The 21,790-nt window shown below is 41.3% G+C and overlaps 1 protein-coding gene across 2 annotated transcripts in view; it reads left to right on the top strand.

Annotated features, from left to right (window-relative positions):
* Positions 1-21,790, top strand: part of KANK1 (KN motif and ankyrin repeat domains 1) — a 125,878-nt gene that overhangs the window by 31,965 nt on the left and 72,123 nt on the right. For both annotated transcript variants that reach the window (XM_056513852.1, XM_056513851.1), the window contains one exon: positions 24-155. The gene's annotated coding sequence lies outside the window, so the exon portion shown is untranslated. The remainder of the gene's footprint in view (positions 1-23; positions 156-21,790) is intronic.

Here is a 21,790-nt window from a genome sequence, read left to right as displayed (position 1 = left end):
GGTGATTTTAATTTCTCTTGTAGGATTACTTTCAGATTCCTGAATGTCCTGTCAAATGCCGACACATTGAATTAGCTGAATCTGCTGCATTATTTCTGAAGTTAAAAAGTCCTATAGGAAAGTGGAAACTGGCACTTCTGTTGCAGTCTTTTAAGGTAAGATATTTCTTTTGCCCGGGCAGAGGGAAGAAGATAGATGTGGTTCCACAAGCTGTCCTAACCCTCTTCTTGGTCTCTAATCAACCTGTTGTGGTTTAGTCCAGTACAGCCAATCACCAATGGGACAGGGGAGAAAATCAGAAGAGTAAAAGTGAAAAACTTGTGCATTGAGACAAAGACAGTTTAATATGGAAAGCAAAAGCCATGCATGGAAGCAAAGCAAGGAATTAATTCAGTGCTTCCCATGGGCAGGCAGGTGTTCAGCCATCCCAGGAAAGCCAGACTCCATCACTCAAAATGGTGACTTGGGAAGACAAACATCATCACTCCAAATGTTCCCTCTTCCTTCTTCCCTCTTCATATGCTGAGTGTGATGACATATGGTCTGGAATATCAGTGTGGTCAGCTGGGGTCATCTATCCTGGCTGTGTTTCCTCCCAATTCCTTGTGCACTCCCAGCCTCCTTGCTGATGGCATGGTAAGAGGAGCCAAAAAGGCCTTGCCACTATGCATGAACTCAGCAATAACTAAAATGTCCATGTGCTGTCAGTCCTGTTACCAGCACAAATCTAAAGCAAAGCTTTTTATTGGATACTGTGAGGAAAATTAACTCCACCTAGTAAAAATCAGTGCAAAACTACATGAATCAAAAGTCTTGTACTGGACCCAGCTATCAGTATTTGTTGGTTATAAGTGAATTCACTGACTTCAGTAAGACAAAATCCATGCAATCTAAAGAAACATTAATGAAGAAACATTTTATTTTCTTTTCCTAAATCACTAATTCTATATTCTTAAGTGCTTGTGTATCTTTCTATTCACATGCCTTAGTTCTTCCATCCATGTATTAGAATTATTTAATAGTAGTGGTATTCAGTCCCCGTAGAATGCCATGCTGAGATCAATTCTCCATCTGGAAAAATAAGGCTAAACATGACTTTAGCTAGAAAAGTGACCATTCTGCTTTGACTAGAGTTGCTGCTGCCATCTTTCATTAATTACCCATGTTTTCTACACATCTTTTGGATTCATGGCTGCGTTGTCAGCTGCACTGTAGTGCTGCTGCATTTTCTCAGCAGCACAGCAGACCAGCCACAGACCAGACTGACAGAGTCAGTCAGTACCATGTTTATGCTGTGCCCAGCATGGCCTCTTATGCTCCAGTTGTTATGGTGTCCAGGGACTGGGTGTAAGTACTTCAGCAGGACAGGGCTATATAGATTTTTTTTTTCTCTTTTCTGTGGAAAGATAAGGTTAAGAGCAATGCCAGAGAGTTGGTCTGAATAAAATCCCTGAAGAAAGAAACCCAGATAAGTAAAGGCTGTGTAAAGGCTCTTTGCTACTGACTCCTGAACTGCCTCAGGTTTGACAGCTGCTGTTTGAAGTGGCACCTGAATCCTGTTTTTATTTATACTTAATGTCACTGCCTGCCCATGTTATTACATGCACTGCAATGTGCTGCAGAGTTGGATGGGATGTAAGACACACCTAAAGCTGAACTCCTCTTTTGAAGAGGAAGGATTTAGTCTCTTGACAATTGTGATTACCTAAGATGGCTAATTGCTTTTCTTGTGCTGCTTTTTCAGCTTTGATCAGAGCACAAACAAGCAGTGGGGAAAGCTTGTTTGACTTTTGGATGTGGAGTAAATCTGGTGCTTACAGATGGGGACTTGAATTGCTGCCAGCTTATGGGGCAGGTAAAGGGCTCCTGAATCTAGTGATTCCAGAGACAGGGGGACACCAGCTGGTTTTCATCAAATTTTGAAACTCAGTAAGTGTGGAAAAGCAGGTCTGCTGCCATTTTTCATTACCCTGTGAACATGCCATTTAGATGGGTAGGAGGTTTGTGTGTGTATGTGTGTGGCTGGAAACACCCAGACTCCAGTGACTCTGTGTCTCTGAGTAAAAGCAGTTCAGAAAGGGGGCAGAGGGTTCTGCATAGGCAAGCTGCCATGATTGGGAAGCCTGTGTGCAGTTCCTCTGCAGGTCTCACACCAGCTCATATTGGATTGGCCCTGGGCTCTTGCTTGTAGTACCTCTATGCAGGATGCTGTTCTTCACTTGAGTGTACCTGGGCTCATGCTCTTAAGAGATTATTCTTTTACCAGGAATTTAACCATACCATGGATTCTGTCTTTTCTGGTGGCAAAGAAGTGTTTTGATACAGAAGGAGGAATGCTTAGAACAGGCAAAATAAGGAAACTTACTGCTGCTGTGACTAGGCTGGTTGCAGTTCCTGTGTGGCTGTGTGCTGCGGCATATCCTGGCTGTAGAAGTGGACACCCTCAGCCAAGCATGGGTTTCTAAGTGAAGGAAATGTGTGCATATGTGCCCAGAGGGTCTCTCAGGTTGTCTCTCAGATGCCCAGCCCTGCCAATGTGCTGCAGCTGGTGCCAGTAATGCAGTGCAGTCCCAGCCTGTGTGTCCAGCGGGGAGCAGGGGGTGGCCCTGCGAGGTACAGGGTGGGAATTGAGGGGAGAGTGCTGTAAGGAAACACATGCAGAGAGAGAGGAAGAGTGTGATTGCAGAAAGGCTGGAAAATCCAGAGCAGACTTGTACCTGCTGTCAGGGTGCTGACAATAGGGATGATCACTGACTGCCTTGGAAAGCACAGGAGCACCAGATACAGTCACCGAGAAATGGACAGTGCCAGCTCTTGTCACAAGGCTGTGGATGTGGAGAGGAGCAGGATGAAGTTATTTCCTTTTCAGGTGCTCTGAATTGAGGTACCCTCCAAGTTACACACATAAATTTCTCTGTGTCCTTGCTCGTCCCTACACAGTGCATCGTGAGCTGTCCTGTTGTGTCAGTAGCACTGGGCAGTTACAGAGGGCATTTCTGGCAAAACCATCACTACAGACATGTGCTACCAATTAAATGCCAGTACACGAGGCAGGGTTACTAATTAGCAAGTCTTGGGAGAAGTGGGCTTAATTTCTCTCCAAAAAACACAGTGTCTGAAAACTGTATGTGGTACAATGGCATGTAACACATCATTTCATTGTGTTCAAGGCATTTTGCATTTGTACAGATACTGATGCCTTTAAATACTAATGTGAACACCTCAGTGCAAAGCTAGCACTTCTCTGGTGTGATACACTCCATGGAGAGGGCCCAAGAGCATTTTGTCTGTTTCTGAACTTCACTGAGTGTGATCCCTGTGCTGATCATTAAAGCACTGCACTTCTAATAGGATCACAGACTTTGGCAGTGTGAGATGAGCAACAGACTTATAAAAATTAATTTCCATTTATAAAACCATGATTACTTCATTTGGATTGTCTGGGGTTTCTCAAAGTTATGTCCTGTAGCCTTGATTTAGCTTTTATTTTAGTAAAAAGAAAAGATTCACTGCAATATCATCAGACTCAAGAAAGCATTTTCACTTTTCACAGCAGAAACTCAACCTATTTGAGGGAAAAATGTCAAAACAACAACCAACCTTATGAAGAAAGTCTTACACTTCTGACAGATTAAAATACACACTGGTTGAAATACAAGTGCTCAGCAGTCACCTTGCTTAGCTGATCCTTAAGCTGTAGTTTTTTACATTCTGTTTATCTTGAAATCTGGCCTTTCTGAGTTTTCTGTGCTTGCTGGAGCAGTTAAATTTTACACACTGATTAGTTGGCTTCATAGGTTCCTGATATACTTTCATGTGCAAGGGAGATCTGATTTTTGAGAAAATGTGTATTGTAATTGCAGTTCAAATCCAAATACCACTGAAAAGAGTTGATTTTTCTACTCTCAACACTTGCACAATTAAATACAGTCACTTTTTTATTTGACCAGGTATTTCCACTTGACTAACTTAAAACAGTTGTGGCTTAAGTTCTGGTTCTTTCATCCTTCCTCCCCTTATTTGTGGTTGTGATTAAATGTGCCACAAAGCCATCAAGCTGCCCAGCCGTGCTGTGTTACAGCTTCCACCTTCCCACATTTACAGAAGGATTTTCTCTGTGCCATCTTCTCATGCCCATTGCCAGAGAGACCTGGAGGGTCCCCCACCCTTCACATTTTTACTGGCACAATAAATGCTGCTGAGCTATTTCTGTACAGTAACTAGTTCTTTATATTGATGAAAGGCTTGTGTACTTTTATGATTTATATGATTGGTGAAGGCTTAAAAAAAAATTAATCTATTAATCCTTGGAACCACCTAAACTTAAAAAAAAGTCCCACCAAAACATCTTCGGGTTTTAGTTCTTTGGGTGTCAGAACCTGACACCAATTCAGCAACTGTCAGGATTTTCTGAGAATGACAATCAGCTTCTAGTATAGAAAGTACATTCCCTTGTTTTGTTTTGTGTTTTAATCTTAACAAGTTCAGGGTTCTGAGCTGTTGCCCATGTATTTTTTACTTCCCCTTTTGCTGTTTCTCTACACAAGAGTAACTAATCTTTTTTTTCCACTAAAGGTACTTCTACTTTTTCAAAGAAGATGCTTTGTCCACTAGGAACTGTCTCAGCATGCTAATAAAACTCACTTTATGCCTTGAAAATATTTATTCAAAGTGGTCTGGCTGGCTCACAGTAGCTGTGTGGGTGGACTGTCCTTGAATTTTGTCAACTTAATTTAGTACTGCACAATACCCAGTGATGGAAAACAGCTATAAATTGTCTGTGTGCAGCCATGCATTATTGATAAAGGGTAGAATAAGCTCTACAATTTCTTTATTTGATGTTGTTAGTGCAACAACTGGCTGATTTGTTAAGACTTCTTCCCCTCCTATTGGCAGTAAAATATCTCTTCATTTTGAACTCTGTGGTTTTTGAATTTTGATTTGTATGGGGCTGAAAACTTGCTCTGTCTCCAGTGTTACTAAATGTAATGGAAGTATTTTCAATTATTATATTAGAAACAAACTTAAGTTCAGGGGGAGCTAAGCAAACAAGTTTGACTCCAAGTTGAAGACAGGACTTTCCTAATTATCTCAAATACTTAGAAATAGAAAATGGAGCATGAAGTCTCACAGTACATTTAGAAGAAAAAAATGCTTTAATATACTTCATTTGGCACATGCTTAGAGAAAATGCTTTACAGTGAGTTCAGCATGCTTTGTAATTTCAGTGTTCCTTCAAAGTTTATGAAAAAATTTCAGGCCTTAAATCTGTCATGCCTTTTCTCCTGTTGACACTTATGATGAGTAGAGACTCTACTGAATATAATTTGCATATAAAACTGTGCTGTAAACTAAACAGTTCTTTCCCTGTAGATGGACGAAGGTACAATGGACTGCTGAAAACTGAAAATTAATAAATATGTAAGTTAAAAAAAAAAAAAAAAAAAAACAGCACCAAAACTTGCCAGCAAAACTACAAGGGGCTTAGTCTTCCCAATGGATACCCAGCACTGAAACTTTTTAAACTATAATTTTTGGAATGGTAGCTTCCCCGAGGTTGTTATTGTAATACAGCCAAGGGAATGTACAATTTCTGCCAAAGAAATATTGTATTAGAATTATGGAATTTCATTTCCCTCTTTTGTATTTCTGGGTACATCCTTTGGTAGAAGCATTCTCTATAGTTTGAAGTTTTGTGGTTTTGGGAGCATTTCTTTTTGTTGTTTTGTTTAGTTTAGTTTTTTGTTTTCATTTTGTTATGTTTTTGGGTTTGTTTTTTTTTTTTTTTTTTTTTTTGTTGTTTTTTTGTTTTTTAGGTTTTTTTTTGTCTTTGTAGAAGTGTCAGGATAAGGAATTCACAAATTATGCTGATGCTTATAATGGTTTCTTCCATGGGGAATTGGTGTGTGTTAGTTTAACTTTCCATGTATTTGCAGTCTTTTAAGGTTAGTCATTAAGTAATGAAACAATTGAACTCGGTTTTTCATCAGGCACAAGGCAGGAAAAACCATTGGTAAAAGGACTAATATGACTGACAGAGGCTTGCTAGAGATTTACATTGAGAAAGAGTCATTCTTCAAAACTTTTTCATTTTCTGATGGAAATTGTGGAGTAAATCAAATACAGTGGCTATGAGTGATTAAAATGCAAAACTTATGAATTCTTACTGACTTTGTAAATCTGACTCCTTTACTGTTAATATAAAATCATTTATCTTGAAGCAGTCTTGAGGCTGTGAATATTTAAATGGAAGCTTCAACTCTTGAAGAAGGTTATTTTGATATTCAGCATCATTAATTTTGTGGCTTGCATAGAAAGCTGTCATGGCAGAGGCATGGGAGATTCTTTTCCATAGGTCATCTGGTAGATCTGTGGTAATTCACTTGGTAAGTCAAAGTGGCAGATTTGGCCATAGTTTATATACTTACACAAGTCAGGTGTTACACAGTCATCCAAAAATTCTGTGCTGGTTGAAGAGGATGCCTTTGGTTTGATCCTAAAGAAAATACAAGCAGTGGACATTGACTTGACTGATTTTGGTTTGGAGCAACTGTGCAGCTGTATTTTTTTAGAGAAGGGCAGGCTTCAGCCATGTTACTACAGTTCTGTTTAGACAGTTTGGGTGTATGAGGGTGTGTAATTTCTTCTGGAAACAAGTATACTTTGGTAGCAAAATACAATTTTGAAAATCCTTTGTTCCAGTTGTTTGTTTAAAGGAGCATCTTTCACTGGCATTTAACTTACCATAATGAAAAACTGTAAGATAATGAAATACTCCAGAGTACAATGGTGTTGGATTCTCCTCCACATCTGCACAGTCTATTCAGGAGTGCATGGATGGTGTTATTCAGACATCTTCATTTACCCCTCTGGAAGTCAATCAGTAGTCTGACAAACACAAAGACCTTTAAGGCACTATTTTCTTCATACTAACAAAATATGCCTTGATCCAAAAAGGCTGACTTTTGGAAAGTTACATAGTTTAGAAATGTGCTGTGCAAGTGACCTGTCACTTGCTGCCATCCAATATTCCAGAATAGGGTCATTGTGGAGGAAGGTGGGATGGGTGAGGTGGTAAGAGATCAGCTTCACATGACTGATCTCTGCAGGCCATGCTCAAAACACAGGCACAGCTACAGATGTTGCAGGAGTAGTGCGATTCAAAAGGACCTGAAAGTTGATTTAAAAACAAGTAAATAAAATATAAAAAGTTCAGGTTTCTTAGGGGAAACCAGAGACTTTTCCTAGCAGTCAGTATAAATGAAAAAGTGGTAGGGGAAAAATGAGGCAGGTGACTTGTGAAGAGAAGTTATCTGAAAACCTTCTGTTTCTTTTAAGGTGGTATTTCCCATTCCCTTTCAAATGCATTGAAAGAGGATGTTAAAATTTTTCATTCCAATATAGGAATTAAAGGGGGGGGGGGGCAGGGCACAGAATCCTTCAATTGTTTTTGAAAGGCACTGCCTAAAATATTTTCTTTTTAAAAGCATTGGGCAGGAGAGTAAAATATGTGTTGCTTCATCCATCCCCACCCAGGATTAACAGCAGGTGCTTTGTGTCTGGCAAGTTGCAGTATGCCCTACTATAAGGGAGAGAAAACTGCTCTCCCCTCTCTAGGTACAAAAAAATGTATTAAACTTGTTTGGGTGGGACAAACTTCAGAGGCCTCTTCCAGGTTTGATTAATCATACAAAACCATGTGTTGGTTCCTTGTGCTTCCCTTACCTCAGCCAGGCTGCAGGACACACATGTTCTGTGAATCACAGACATCATTGTGGACAAAGCCTCTTTTCTCCTTTTTGTTGTTGCACTATATTGTCCTCCACTAATTTGAAAGAGATGGGGAATAACACTGAATTGCCCCCGATTCTGTCAAATTACTGTGCCAGCAGTGCAGATTTCTGCTCTGAGATGTCTGCATTGACAGAAACTGATTCTTACTGAAATCACCGAGAACTTTAAGCTGTAAAAGTAATGAATTCTTTGCAAAACATCCTCTAAATAGAGCTATGTCCTTGCCTGATGTCTGTAACCCCATAACTAATCATGTTTTGTCCTTCTAGAAGACTCTGTTAATGATCTTTCCATAGTGAACTTGAGAACCCCTTTGCAAGATACAGAGCACTTTTTAACCCTTCTTCTCCCAGCAACCATTTTAGCTGATAAAGTTCATGCAGTTTCCATGCAGAGTGGTGATCAGGGCATGTTACTCCTCTGCTGTGTGTACACAGAGCTGCAGGTTGCCCCTGTTTTCCTCCTGTTCCCCTTTTCCTCCTTCCCTTTTTTACTACCCTTAATGAGGTGTCTCTTAACTGAAATTTTCCCAGTATACAGCAAAGCAAACACATCTAAGCTGGATGCAGTATAAGCAAAACACTTTTAGATATGGCAGAAGAATTGCTAGGTAGGGAAAAACTGAATGATGTTTGGGAAAATGATTGCACCTCTGGCTAATTACAAAATAATTGAATGAGCAGTTATGTGTTGCCTCACTGCAAGCTCTAAGTATCTGGAACATGATCTGTTTTTTTAGTGCTGAAATTTGCTATGAAATAGAAAATTGAGTAAATAAGATTTGGATCCAGCATGATTCTCCATTGTTCTGCAAGGTTCCCCTCCCTTCCTCCTTCTAGTTCAATCTGGGATATTCTTGTGCACCTGGAAAACTGAGCTATAAAAGTTCAGTTTTGTTTCTGTTATTTTATTTATTTTGTGCTAGACAAACTGCATTCCTGAAAGCTTTCTGTATAGCAAAGGCAGGGCTGGCATGTGAGATTTCAAGACTCAGAATAGGCTGAAGAACTCAATTTTAAAATTACACCATGAATGACTGGGCTTACTGTGTCTTATTCCCAAGGAATTTTCTCCCCAACACTTTAAGGAGCCTGTGGTTTACTTTGAGTGAAATAATTTAAGGTTTGATTCCAGGTTTTGCTCTTTTCTTTGCCTTGGCCTCGGATGTGCTGGCATCTTTTGTTGCCTTGCTTCCACAGCAGCCTCAGTAGAAGTGCAATAGCAAGTATGAATTATTGTCCATTATAAAGAAGGGTGCAAGGTAAAGATGCACATTGTTGCTTCCCAAAGATCTGAATGAAGTTTCAGATCAACATGAGACAAATCTGGGCACAGACACTTAGGAGTTGTTTTAGCTGAATGTAGTTGGCACTCCCTGGGGTATAAAAGGAAAATTTGTCCTTGAGTTTGTTAAAAACTAATACTTACTGTGTTGAAATATTAATCAAAAGCCTTAAAGTTAATTCCTGATAAGTGAACTTGTAATGTTGAGTTGTTGATTTTTCTGAACCAATTTTTAAACTTCAGAATAACTTTAAAAAGTCTGGTGAAAAATAAGTTTTCCATTCCATTGCTGGAATGTGTCCATGATTCCCAAAGGGTAAAAGAGTTCCTGTGCCAAATTCAACAGGGTAGCAAGAGATCTTATTTTAAGTCTGTCCTCAGTGAGGGATGGATTGTGGCTCGTTCTGGCCAAATTAGAAACCGTAGGAAAGAGGGAAGTATTTTTTGCAAGGTCACCCCTCATTTGTGAGAAATGCTACCCTAAACTTGTCTCTCTGTCATATCACTTCAGGTTAATGTCTCTCTTTACTTTGGTTCAAATTCTAGCTCCCTCTCTTTTAAAAATGGTAATAAAAAGGGCATATTTGAGAAAGATTCATGCTGTTTTAAAGGGAGATGGAGAATCTGGGTGACTGCCTTTCAAAGTCAGTAATTGATGGCATTTTAATTCAGGGAGGAGTTTGGCTTGGTTAATGTAACTTTACAGCAGAAGTATGCATCTCATTTTATGTGTCTGTATTTAACTTTTGGCTGTGCAGTTTACCTGTAACATTCCTTTTAGTCTTGACTGAGAGCAGACTAAGCAGGTAATCACAGGTTTGAATGCACAGCAGTGTGCCTTTGTTGAGGATGGTTAGCTGGGCTTCTCTTTTAATTGAAAATGTATAGAAATAAGAATCAGTAATGTATTTAAAATGGAAATCTCCTTTTGTACAGCACAAAACAATTTTTCCTTGTTAAAAAGATGGAGGGGATACTAGGGCATTGTGTCCTCTGCTAGGTATCTGAAACAATTTATGGTCTATCCATGGTCAATGAGTAACTGTTCTAACTGAATTGGAAATAGGTTTTCTTTTAGACACCTAAGAGAAAAGAAGCTCAGAAGTTCAAGGAATTTTAAAGGCAAGGATGCCTTATAAACACAGGAGAACTTAGGGATATACACTGGCAGTGGACTGATGTGAGGTAGAGAGAAGAATTGAGGGAGAAGGTGATTCTCTCTGCATCCATGACCTCTTCTGTGTTGGGTTTGCTCCTGAGAAGAAGAGTCATTTACTTTAGCTCATGCTTGCTCAGCATTAGCTGTGGTGCTACCCTGCCTTTACTGTGTTTTTTGAACAAGTGTTTTTTTATGTAAATTATGTAAAGATGTCTGCATGTCCTTTAGTGACTTTATTTTTGTTTAATTTCAAGGTTGCTAATGCATAGAGCAACAGAAGCTCTAATCCCAGATTATGAAAGCAATTATTTCAGCTATAAAGAGCTTCAGAGGTTGACTTTCATGATTCCTCTTGTGCAGGTGATTAAGAATTGCCTAACAGAGTACCATAAAATCTTCTGTTCTTGGGTAGGGCACTTCTGAAAAGGATCTCTGAGAGAGTGATGGACAGATGATTAATTTAAGTCAGATATGAGCTGACCACAGCAGTCGTTACCCAGAGGACTCCACCCTTAGCCTTGCTCTCCAAATGCATGTGCACTTCTTACAGAGGAAATTAATAACAGAGGCAGGAGCAATAATGGGACAATGTGAGAGTCTGGAAGAAGGGGATAGGAAGGATGTGTAGGAGATAATAGGAATTAAGAGAGGACCACAAGCCCAAATACAGTTGCACTGTATTACAGTGTCTTTTGATGCAATGTAAGGCCTGTAATGGTATATGGATCATAGTGGAAAACCAGTCTTCTGGGAAACTTGAGGATATTTACATCACTTGAAACAGAAGATTGAACACACAAACTTTCTCAGAACTACCCAAGAAGAAGGAGATGGAGGATCTGAAAGTTAACATTCTTCACAGCATTTTAATCCAAATAAACAGATTATGACCTATTTCATGTGTGCAGAAAACCACACAATGAAAAGCCAGTGCACATGAAGGAGACAGAGGAGTCTGCAGATTTTTTTAATAAAGGAAAAGAGTCCACAGGGGCACACACCCACAGGGATTTCTCATTCGGTGTTTCAGAGGGAGCAGTCTCCTTTTATCCTCAACTCCTGGCCACACACTTCCCTCTTCATTTCCCCATTGGCTGAGGTACTAGGACGGTACAGCCCTCCCAAACCCATATGTCCCCCTTGAACCTGACATTTTACCCCAAGGTTCAGAAGTTCAGGCTATCTGGGTCCTGGAACAGACTTTGTGTAGATGCATTTATCTGTTACCCTGAAGTTTAGGGACCTGTTTCAAAGAGATTACCATCCATTTCTTTTAAAGACCCTCATCCATCCAATTGTTTGTAAAGATGCTAGCACACATCTTTCCTATCACATGCTTACCTCCTATTCTACTATGTTGTTTTTTTTAATGCTGAAAAACCAAAGTCAGAAGTAGTTCCCACAGGTATCACTCTGTGTCTCAGAAGTGACTTCTAGCCTTCCTCCTAGTTTCTGATAAAGATCCGTTTAATGGAGTTTCCCCCTGCCTTTTAACTGGTGGAACAATTTTCAGACAAACCTGGAGAAATAGACTGATATTCTACTGAAGTAGATGGAGTGCATTGTAAATTTTTGGATTTTTTAAGAAAAAGCAAGGTATATCAAAACAGAGGTGATGCTGTCCTTTGTATGAATTTTTAGCAGTTACTGAGACTCCTCCTCAAACAGGGAACAACTGTGTCTCATCAGGCCAGGTTAGAATAGGAAAAAAAAAGAAAAAATATATTTAAAATTACGAAAGCTGTTCAGTTTGTCACTAGTTTGTAAAGCCTAAATGTAAGTTGTGAGAGTTTCTGTTTAGTGATGATGTGAGTAAACTAGTTTATTGTTGGCAATGTTGATATTCAGTTAATCTGTACAGCCTGCAGCTGTTTTTGTTTGTAAACCTCAATAAATACTATGGTGGCACCAGAGGAATGAATAACTGGAAAAGCAAAACAAGCTTCAGTATGAGCACAATAACTTTGCAGATTTTATTTGTTGTTTTTCTGCAGATGGGTTCTCCCTCATCATGAGAGAAAAGGAAAGGGAAACTAAAAGAATTTTTTGTTTTCTGTAATCTTTTTCTTCTGTATTCTATGTATTTTCTATAATCTGTCTTTCTTGTGTTTTCTCCACTGAGTGCTTTAGAAAAGCATTCTGATTCAATAATTGTATTTTATCATTAATATTGCTGCAGCATGTTACTTTGCCATTGAGAGGCAGTGGTGTAAAGTGGATTAAATAACTCAGGGGAACTGTCACCTAAGGAGCTGTATTACTGTTCCCTCCATCTTAGCACACTGTACCACAAAACATGTGCAGGAAAGGCAGAGATGCAGACTTTAGCAATCTTCTGGCATTTAGTAGATTTTTTCCAAAATCGTTAACGTGCGGAGTTCTCTCCACATCGTCAGGCAGAGTTTAACTGAGCTTCCTCAGCCTGTGTGCTGCAGAGACAGGGCAGCACTGATCTCAGACAGAGAGCAGCCTTGGTTGTGAGCTTTTTGGTGAGTAGGGGGGTGAGTGACCTCAGGTGGCAGCACCTCAGCAGATGGTCAGTGACCACAGTTCTTGCAAGGCGGTTTGTGTTCTTGAGCTCCTCAGTGACGCCTACCACTTGTATTTCCCACCCTACTGACAACCTGATAGTTTCTGAGGTTGTGAAACACACACCTTTCTTGAGCACTGGACTTAAAAGCCAGAGTGGCCTGGCTTCCCCCTGCAAATATTTAGCATATATTTTAGAGTATATTTTTGGACTGAGTAGGTTAAGGTTTCACTCTATGAGTGTGGGAAGTACATGTTTGTGTTGTACTGTGGTTTTGGAAGGCACAGGTTGGGCTGGACAGATGTCACAGGAAGACAGAAATACTAGGATAATATTTTTCTTCAGGGAAAATGGAAAAAGAAGGTATGTATGAATTCTGCATACTGCAGACTGTCCTCCAGCAGGTTCTTTAGCTGGAGAGGTTGCCTGGTTTGAGTAAAGGTAGGACAGTTCTGCCCTGGAAAGACAGGGAGAGCAAGATAAATGTGCAGTTTGGAAAGTGAGCAACAGTAATTCAGTATGCTGCTCAGAAAACTAACCTGACGAAAGTTTTCTGCCATGTTAGTGAAATGAATCAGTTCAGTAAGACTTGGAGGGAGAACCTGTGTAATTAACAGGACAGAATATCATGGCAGTTCTCATTTACCTTGATTATTTTCTGTTTTGATGTCCACTGTTAGGGTTTGTTTTCTTCACACAGAGAAATTCAGGGAAATACTGAGTGCTGGGTTTCAGTTGCAATTGCAAAAGTCCATTTGATTCTTAAACAATGAAGAGTGAAGTGTAAAATCACCCAGCTTCATTTCAGGAGACAGTAGTTGTTAATGCTTCAGTCCATAAAAATAATCTCTTAGAAAAATGGTCTTCAGGCCTGTCAAAGATCAGTCTCTTGTTCATTAACTGTAACGAATAAAAGCTGTTATTCATCACACTACTGATAGTTTTGGGCACCTGTGATCTTCTTTCCTCCTGTGTGATCAGGAAAAGTTAGAATGCCTGCACAGGCTTTTCAGGCATCTCTGAGATACTGATAGCCATGAATATATCCATATTCCCTCTTGTTTCGGGCAGCAAGAGATTTTGTTGAATCTAACACACTGCATTAAAACTGTGCATGTTTAAGATGAAAATCAGCTTTTTCTAAGGAAACTATTGGTGTGCTTTTGTCACTTAATCTGTGTGAGTCTGTTTTTCAAAATGGTGCATTGTTGTGGAATTCAGGAGATTTTGGAAAGTCATGGACCCAGTAACATTTCTGTAGGAGCAGAGTGCTAACCTATGTGTGCTCTATAAAGATGATTTCAAAGCATGGAATTGCACTTGGGGCAGATGTGGCAGACAGTGTCCATTAGGTGGCTCTCAGTCATGGAAAATACATTTTCAACTACATGCAGGCTAATTTTAAAAGCCTTTAGCCGTGTCTGTGTCCTGTCAGGCAATTAGAACAAATAAAGAGGCCCTAAATTCAGACTTTCTCAAAAGCTTGGTTTTGGTATCTTGAATAGCTCTGCAAATACTGTCCTGTCTCTGCTTACTTTTGTTGTTGTAAAATGTTTTCTGCTGCAGGCTCCACAAATCAGGTAAGATGGAGGTAGCATTATTGTCTGTTACAAGGCACTGAAAAATGATTTTTCAATTCAAAAAAATGTCCTTTTCATTAGAAGCTGAAAAAGTAACAAAAACTCTTTATGACTCCTTCCCAAGTGGAGCAAGGCTGCTGCAAAATTCTGCTGCTGCTTTCTTGTTTGTTCTTTAAGCTACTATAAAAAGCTAATATAAAAATGAGGAAGCAGGTGATACTCATGCATTTGAATGTGCGGACGTTCTGGAACAACCACTGAGTGGACTAATCTGTCCCATTTCATTCTTTGGGCAATTAATCCTGGAAAATAAGAATTGCAATTCAGAAATGTTGGGATCACCACAGGGACATGTTTTATGCCTGATGGCTAGACTGATCTTCAGGTGCTGTCTGTGCCAAGGGGATGCTGCTGAAACTGCCTGTCACAGCACTTGGGAACAGCCACAGGGGCTGCTCTGGAGAGCTGGGGGAGAAGGCAAGTAAGGGAATAGCTGTATGTGACAGTCCTCTGCCTCCTGAGGCTGCAGCAATACAGCACAGCCACAGGCTTAATTTCTTCATCTTCCAGACCCCTCCACAGTCTGGATATCTGTGCAAGCCCAGGGAGAAGCCTTGGAAGCATTGACTTGCCTTGACCCTGAGCTGCAAGAAGGACAAACAAACTTTCGGGGGGGGACAGTGGAGGGAGGTAGAGCACAAATTTCCTCTAGGTTCCTTGCTGTCAGCTGAACGAGTAGGAGCTGGCAGGTCTGCCTGATTGGCCTGTAGAAGGGCAGCCAGGGGCCAGCAGATGGGGCAGGGCTGGAAAGGGTTCTCCTTCCCAGAGCCAGCGGGGCGAGCAGAGGTGTGGGCAGCGCCCCGGAGTTACAGGCTGCTGCTGGCTGTCTGCAAGGGATGGATGCCTTGCTCCTGCAAGGCTCCCCAGCCAAGGCAGGGTGCTCCTAGCAGCTCACAGTGCACAGACCTCACTTTCTGGAGGAGAGGTTGCAGAGGAAATGGGCCCCTTCTTTCCTTTTGGTCCACTTGTATCAAATAGCTTTCTGAAGGAGAGTAGGGCTGCTGGCTTGGGTTTCTGTAAAGGAGGAGATAAGATTTGAAGAACCTGAGACACTAAGAATCACATATCAGTGGCAAAGTGCAGACAAGCTACAAGGAATAATGTTATTTATTGTGGAGTTTTGTGCCTCACCAAGAGACAGTATGCAGATAAATTTAACTGGTGTTTTTATTTCAGCCAACATACACAGTTTATATCAGATCTGGTATGCATGATTCCCCATGTGTCTTCTGTGACAGTGCACATACAAGGACATTCTGGGGAGCACTGTCAAAATAATTTAATTTGTTGCAAGACTGCTTGAGTACTCTGTCCTTATTTGATGCTCCTCATAGGATATATGGGAGTATAGTAAGAATTTGCTGTACAGCTTCAGTCACTGCAGGTTAGTAATCAACAATTGTTCCACTGGTGGAATGTTCTTTCGTCAAGAGAAGTTTGCATTAATCCCAACAGTGCAGTACTTCATGCTTGGAAGCATTTGCATAAATCTCCATTACAAGCTTGTCACCAGATGCATGTAACCTAGGAAGGAAACCAAAGACTTCAGGCACACATGGACCACGGGAAATTAGTCTAAACTGTCTAAACAGGAAAGGCAGCTTGGCAGCTCTAATGTGCTTGGGTGATTTCTTCTGCATTTTCTACTGACTTAATAAAGATAATAAAGATAATTATTTTGGCAGAACTGATGTAGGTTTTAGATGACAGGCGACAACAGATAGGAGAGAAATCTCCATGTTAGTTTGCTGGTTTTTTCTTTTTGGTTTTTTTTTGTATTTTTTGGTTTTTTTTTGTTTTGTTTTGTTTTTTCTTTTATTAGGTTTTTGCATATGTATTTGCATGTCTAAGTTTTGAGTAATGAGAAGGTTAAAAGTTGCATTTAAGTGCTGTCTCCATGTGTGTATATTGGCTTCTTGATGAATTCTGGCAGTCTTTGTATTGTCTCTTGATATTTATGCATAAAAGCACAACTTGCTTCCAAAATAATCACAAGTTTTGAAACTTGGCTTTAAGGTTTCCGAAGCATGGTTCACTTCACAATGGAAGCATTAAAGGCAGTGATATATAGTGAGACAGTTCCCAGGGGATTCAAAGTCATCCATATCAATGCTGCCAAAAATGTTCTTGCCAGGAGCAAGAGGGGAGTGGGTGAACCTCGGCATTATTTGTGGGTCACTGACACTTACAGCCTGGAACTGGAAGGAAATCAGAGGTGTGCTGTAGGATTTGCCCTCAGTCCAGGAGCACCCGAGCAGCCTGGATCCCATCCAGATCATGGGATCCAGACAAAGCCCTCTCTGGCACACCTGTGGCAGCAGAGCTGGCGCCCGTGCGGCGCTTCCCTGCCTCTCCCAGTTCCTGGTGCCTGCTGTGCTCTGAACAGAGCCATGTCTCCAGTGAGCTGCTCATGGTGGCACTTGGAATTGTGTCGGTCTGGAAGCCCGAGGAGTGCTTGTCCCTGCAGCTCTTGCTGTCTCTAGTGCAGCAGTTCCTGCTCTCTCCTGCTGGCCCCCTTTGGCTGCAGTGGGGCGTTGCTTGTGCTGTTACACTCAGCACACTGTCCTTGCATGATGCTACCCACCCAGCAGCCAGGGTGATGCTTCCTTCTGTGTCTCTAGGGTTTTCCACAATTCATGGCTGTGTCTGTTCTATAGGATGAGTGTCCTTGGTCAGTCTTTCCAAAATGTGCTGAATGAGTCTTCAGATCCCCTAAAAAGATACTGTACATGAATTGATCTGTTAGCTGACAGATGCTTTGCAGGACTGACAGTTTTGAGCAATGTGAAAAGCCAGGATTGTCCTTAATCTGGTCTTCTTTGGATTGTGTAAAAAAAAAAAAATGTTAATAGTGCCCAGTGTTAATACTATACAAATCATCCTCTTCAATATCATAGGCAAGAGTATTAGTCTAAGTGTTTGGATGACTCATTAATCAGTCTCCTGCTAGCCTCCTCATCTCCTAGTACAGAAACCACAAGGGGTGAGCTGGGCAGAAAGGTGAGCAGAGATGGAATTCACAGGTCTGTACAGTAAGTGCAGTTACTGAAACCCAGAGATTCGTTCATGGCATTTGTGATGAGGACACAACTGATGCCTGAGTGAGAACCATGCACTCTCTGTGCCTGCAAATGGCAGGTGATGCAGTTTGGGATTCATGCATGTTCATGGTAAACCTGTGTGAACAGTTTTTAAAAAATACATTAAAGGCTTTGCTTTTTAAGTGTTAGCATATTCTGGGCAGAAAACTGCTCCAGAGGCTTGGCTTTCCTTTAGGGCTCTGCCCTTCCCTTGCTGAGAATCCTGGTGCCATGCAGTAGGTAGCTCAGCAGAGAAGGAGTGCTGCATGAAATAATCATCAAGATATAAAACTTAGAGTGAAGAAAAGCCAAGAATGAACAAAGAGACCTTCAGAAGTTCCCAGGAGTCTGTGTAACAGTTGTGAGGAGGGTGAGCAGCCTCAGCAGTTTGGCAACAGGCATCTCTGTTTTTCTCAAGAGCCAGGCTGCTTTAGGACTCAGCTATCAGGTAATATCAGTGTAAATCTGCATGGGCATGCCCTGAAGGATATTCTTGGTCTCTGTTCAACAGGATGGCCTCCTTTGCAAGCACTGTTTTTCATAACATAGCATGTATATTAATAAGTTATTATAATTAGAAAGGTGCACAGATTTTCTTCTCCATCTCAGAAAAACGAATTTTCAGCACAGCTTACTGTGGGAGTGAAAAGATCCTTTATTTCCTAGTGTGTGATTTGCCAGGTTTCTCTAAAGTGTGTAGTTTAGGTTAGGCATTCCTAAGCAAAATGCCCTAATTGGTAGATGAACAACACCCCCACAAGGAAGGTCTGTCTGTGGACACACTTGCACAACCTGATGGAGAGCTGGTAAAATATTTCCATGCCTTTGAAATTTAGTTAGCAATTATGGATAAGTTTTGGCATGTGTCTAGAGATGGGATGCAGAGCTTGTGCTTAATTTGAAATGTTGTTCCTAATTGTTTAGAAATGCTAAGTGTTGATTCAAAAAAGGAAACCAGGAAGCCAGCTGTCTGGAAAGCTTTCAGAGAAGTGCAGGTATACCACACTATCCTTAGTCTCTTTCTAGAGTTGTGGAGTTCAGCATGCATTTGTCCATAAAAGGATAAGGTTGAACACTTCAAAATTACACAGTCACTTCAAACTGCTTCTGTTAAGGCTGCCACTAGTGGAAGAAGTTACCTGAAGTGGTGCTTTCCCTCTGTCATTTTATTCTGTTTTGTTTATACAGTTGTCTCTACTGGATCAGGTCAAGGTCCACAGGGTTCAGTCTGTTCCTGACAGTGACCAAAAAAAAAGTGCCCAGGGAATATAACATAAGAACAGAGTAGGCACGTAGTACATTCCTAGGAAATACCACTAATTGCTAGCAATTTGTAGTCCAGCACTGTCTTAAGCCACATTGTTTGTTTCAATAGCCTTTGGTGGACAAATACATTGTATTTTTCTTCCATCTGGGGTTTTTAAGTATGAGTGACTTTTAGCACAGTCAGTAACATCCTGTGGCAAGGAGTTTCATGAACTACTTGGGTTTTGTGAATGCACCACATTTTTTTTTTCTTTTTATCCTGCCTGACATCACCTAGTTTTTGTAAACTTGGGAAACATTTGCTTCCTGTAAATCTGTTCATAGTTTTTAAACCACATATTTAATGTCTTTTTAATTATGGAATTTTTTTATTTTCTCTCACATCAGTAAAAATTCACAGTCCTGAGTTGGAAGGTACCCACAAGGATCATCCAGCCCAGCTCCTGGCCATGCACAGGACACCCCAATAATCACACCATGTGGGTGGTGGCCTGAGAGCATTGTCCAAATGCTCTTTGAACTCTATCGGGCTTGGTGCTGTGACTGCTTCCCTGGGGAGCATTTTCCAGTGCCCAGCCACCCTCTGGGTGAGGAACCTTTTCCTGATATCCAACCTAAACCTCCCCTGACACAAATTCAGTCCATTCCCTCAGGTGCTGTCACTGGTCACCACATTGGAGAGATCAGTGCCTGCCCCTCCTCTTCCCCCTACAAGGAGAGGATGTAGGCTGCAGTGAGGTCTCCCCTCAGTGTCCTCCAGGCTGAACAGACCAAGTGACCTCAGGTGTTCCTCATACAGCTTCCCCTCCAGGCCCTTCACCATCCTCATGGACCCTCTGTAGCCTTACATTAGGCTGATGTGGCACCCAGAGCTGCCCCCAGCACTGGAGGTGAGGCTGCCCCAGTGCAGAGCAGAGCAGAGCAGGACAATCCCCTCCCTTGCCTGGCTGGTGATGCTGTGCCTGATGCTCCCCAGGACACAGGTGGCCCTCCTGGCTGCCAGGGCACTGCTGAGTCGTGTGCAACTTGCCACAGACCAGGACCCACTGGTGTGTTTCCAAGGGGCCACTCTCCCAGCCTTTTGTGTCCCGGTCTGTCAGCACTTCCAGGCTTGCCCTGTCCCAGGTGCTAGATGTGGCACTTGTCTTTATTATAAACTTCATGTCATTGGTGATTGCCAGTCCTGCAATTTGCCTAGGTCTCTCTGCTGGGCCTCTCTGCCTTCAACAACTCTTCCCAATTTAGCATTATCAGCAAACCTGCCTAGGATGCCTTTGAGTCCTGTACCCAGCTCATTTATGAAGGTGTTGAAGAGCACTGCCCTAAACAGGAGCCCTGTGGAGCCCACTGGTGACAGATCACCAGCCACCCCATTCACTGTAACCCTTTGTGGATGGCCACTAAGCCAGTTGCTCACCCATCACATGATGTATCCAGAAGGATCCTCTAAGAGACAGAATCAAAAATTTTATTGACTCACTCATCTCTCCTTGATCAGCTATGTGGATTACCCTGTCATAAAATAAAATCAGGTTTGACAGGCAGGATTTTTCCCTTATGAACTTATTTTAACTGTGTTGTCCTTCAGATGTTTTTCAATAGCTCACAGAGTAATCTCGAAAATTTTGTCAGTCACTGAAATTAAACTGTTTCCAGGCTCATCGTTATTGCTCTTCTTGGAAACCAGGACAATGTTAGCAGCTTCCAGTCAATTGGGACCTTTCAAGATTCCCAAAACCATTCAAGAATCATTGAGAGAAGCCCTGTAGTTGACATCAGCCAGCTCTTTGAGTACTCTCAGAATCCCTTTAGCCCCATAGATTTGGAGTGATACAGCTGGAGCAGCAGATCCCACAGAAGTTCGTGTCTCTGTGATCATCTTCATACTGCAACAGGCCAATGTCACTTCTGCACTACCTTTGTTATTAATGTATTTTCAAAAACTTTCAATTATCCCCCACAGTAGTGGCCAGCTTCAATTCCAATTAAGCTTCAACCACACAAATTTTCTCCCTACAGTGGAAAGCAGCATCTTTGTATCTCAAATTGCAATTTAAAAAAATTACTGAAATGCAAATTAGAAAATACTTAAAATGTGGTGTAGGGAAGTATAGTGGTGGCACACATTATTTCTCCTTCCTGCATAATCTTGTTTTGATTACTCAATACTAAGAAAAATACCTGGTTTTTCCTTCCTGCTGTTGGAGGCTTCTTACTAAACTGTAAAAATATGATTGTGTAATTTCTAGATATATTTCTATTGTCTTCCACTTTAAAATATTTTGAGTATTTGTAGAACTGAATAAGGAGGAAAGGGACAGGAATCAAGGAGATCCTGTTCTGCTTGTGCATACAATAGCAGACATTAGGGATTTTACATATTTAAGAAGGACTTGCTTATTTTTTCATAGCATTTGGTAGTCATTGTTTTAGTGTGAGAGAAAAGGAAACTCTATGACAGTGAAATTACTCCCCTTTCTTGCAGCTCAGGTTTGATTTCTTAATTGCCATATCATCAGCAGCATCACCACTCATCAGCTCTGCTTACAGATGGTGAGACCTGAGTTGCCAAATTCTCCTCCCTCCCAAACCAAAAGACGTTTGCCTTCCCACCAGCTTTATGACTGATCAATTTTTTTCATTAGGATTTGTTTGCAGGATAAAATGTCTCTGGGGAATCTGCTTGTACTAGCTGACCAGGTCCCTCTGGGACCTGGTGTGACATTTGTGACCTGGTATGGGCTGTGGCTAGGCTGGACCCAGGTACAGAGATGGGTAAAGTCTCCTAAAGTCTGTGTGCCAGCTGACCACTGTGATAACCACCCTGGCCTCTGCAAGTGGCACAACTAGTGGTGACTGCCCTCAGGACAACTACTGCTGTCACCTTAGCAAAAAAGCCTTCTAATTCCACTTGAAAGAAAGGTGCCAGTCTGGAACATGTCCACTGACTCCTGATCTTACCTCTCTGAGCTTTAGCCATGCAAGTGAGCTAAGTGGCACAGAAAGCAGCCACTTTCCATGGTATTCAAATGCTTAT

Source organism: Oenanthe melanoleuca, chromosome Z (genome assembly GCF_029582105.1).
Source record: "Oenanthe melanoleuca isolate GR-GAL-2019-014 chromosome Z, OMel1.0, whole genome shotgun sequence".
Lineage (NCBI taxonomy): Eukaryota > Metazoa > Chordata > Aves > Passeriformes > Muscicapidae > Oenanthe > Oenanthe melanoleuca.
The sequence above is the reverse complement of the archived record's forward strand: the minus strand, read 5'-3'. Positions and strand labels throughout refer to the sequence as shown.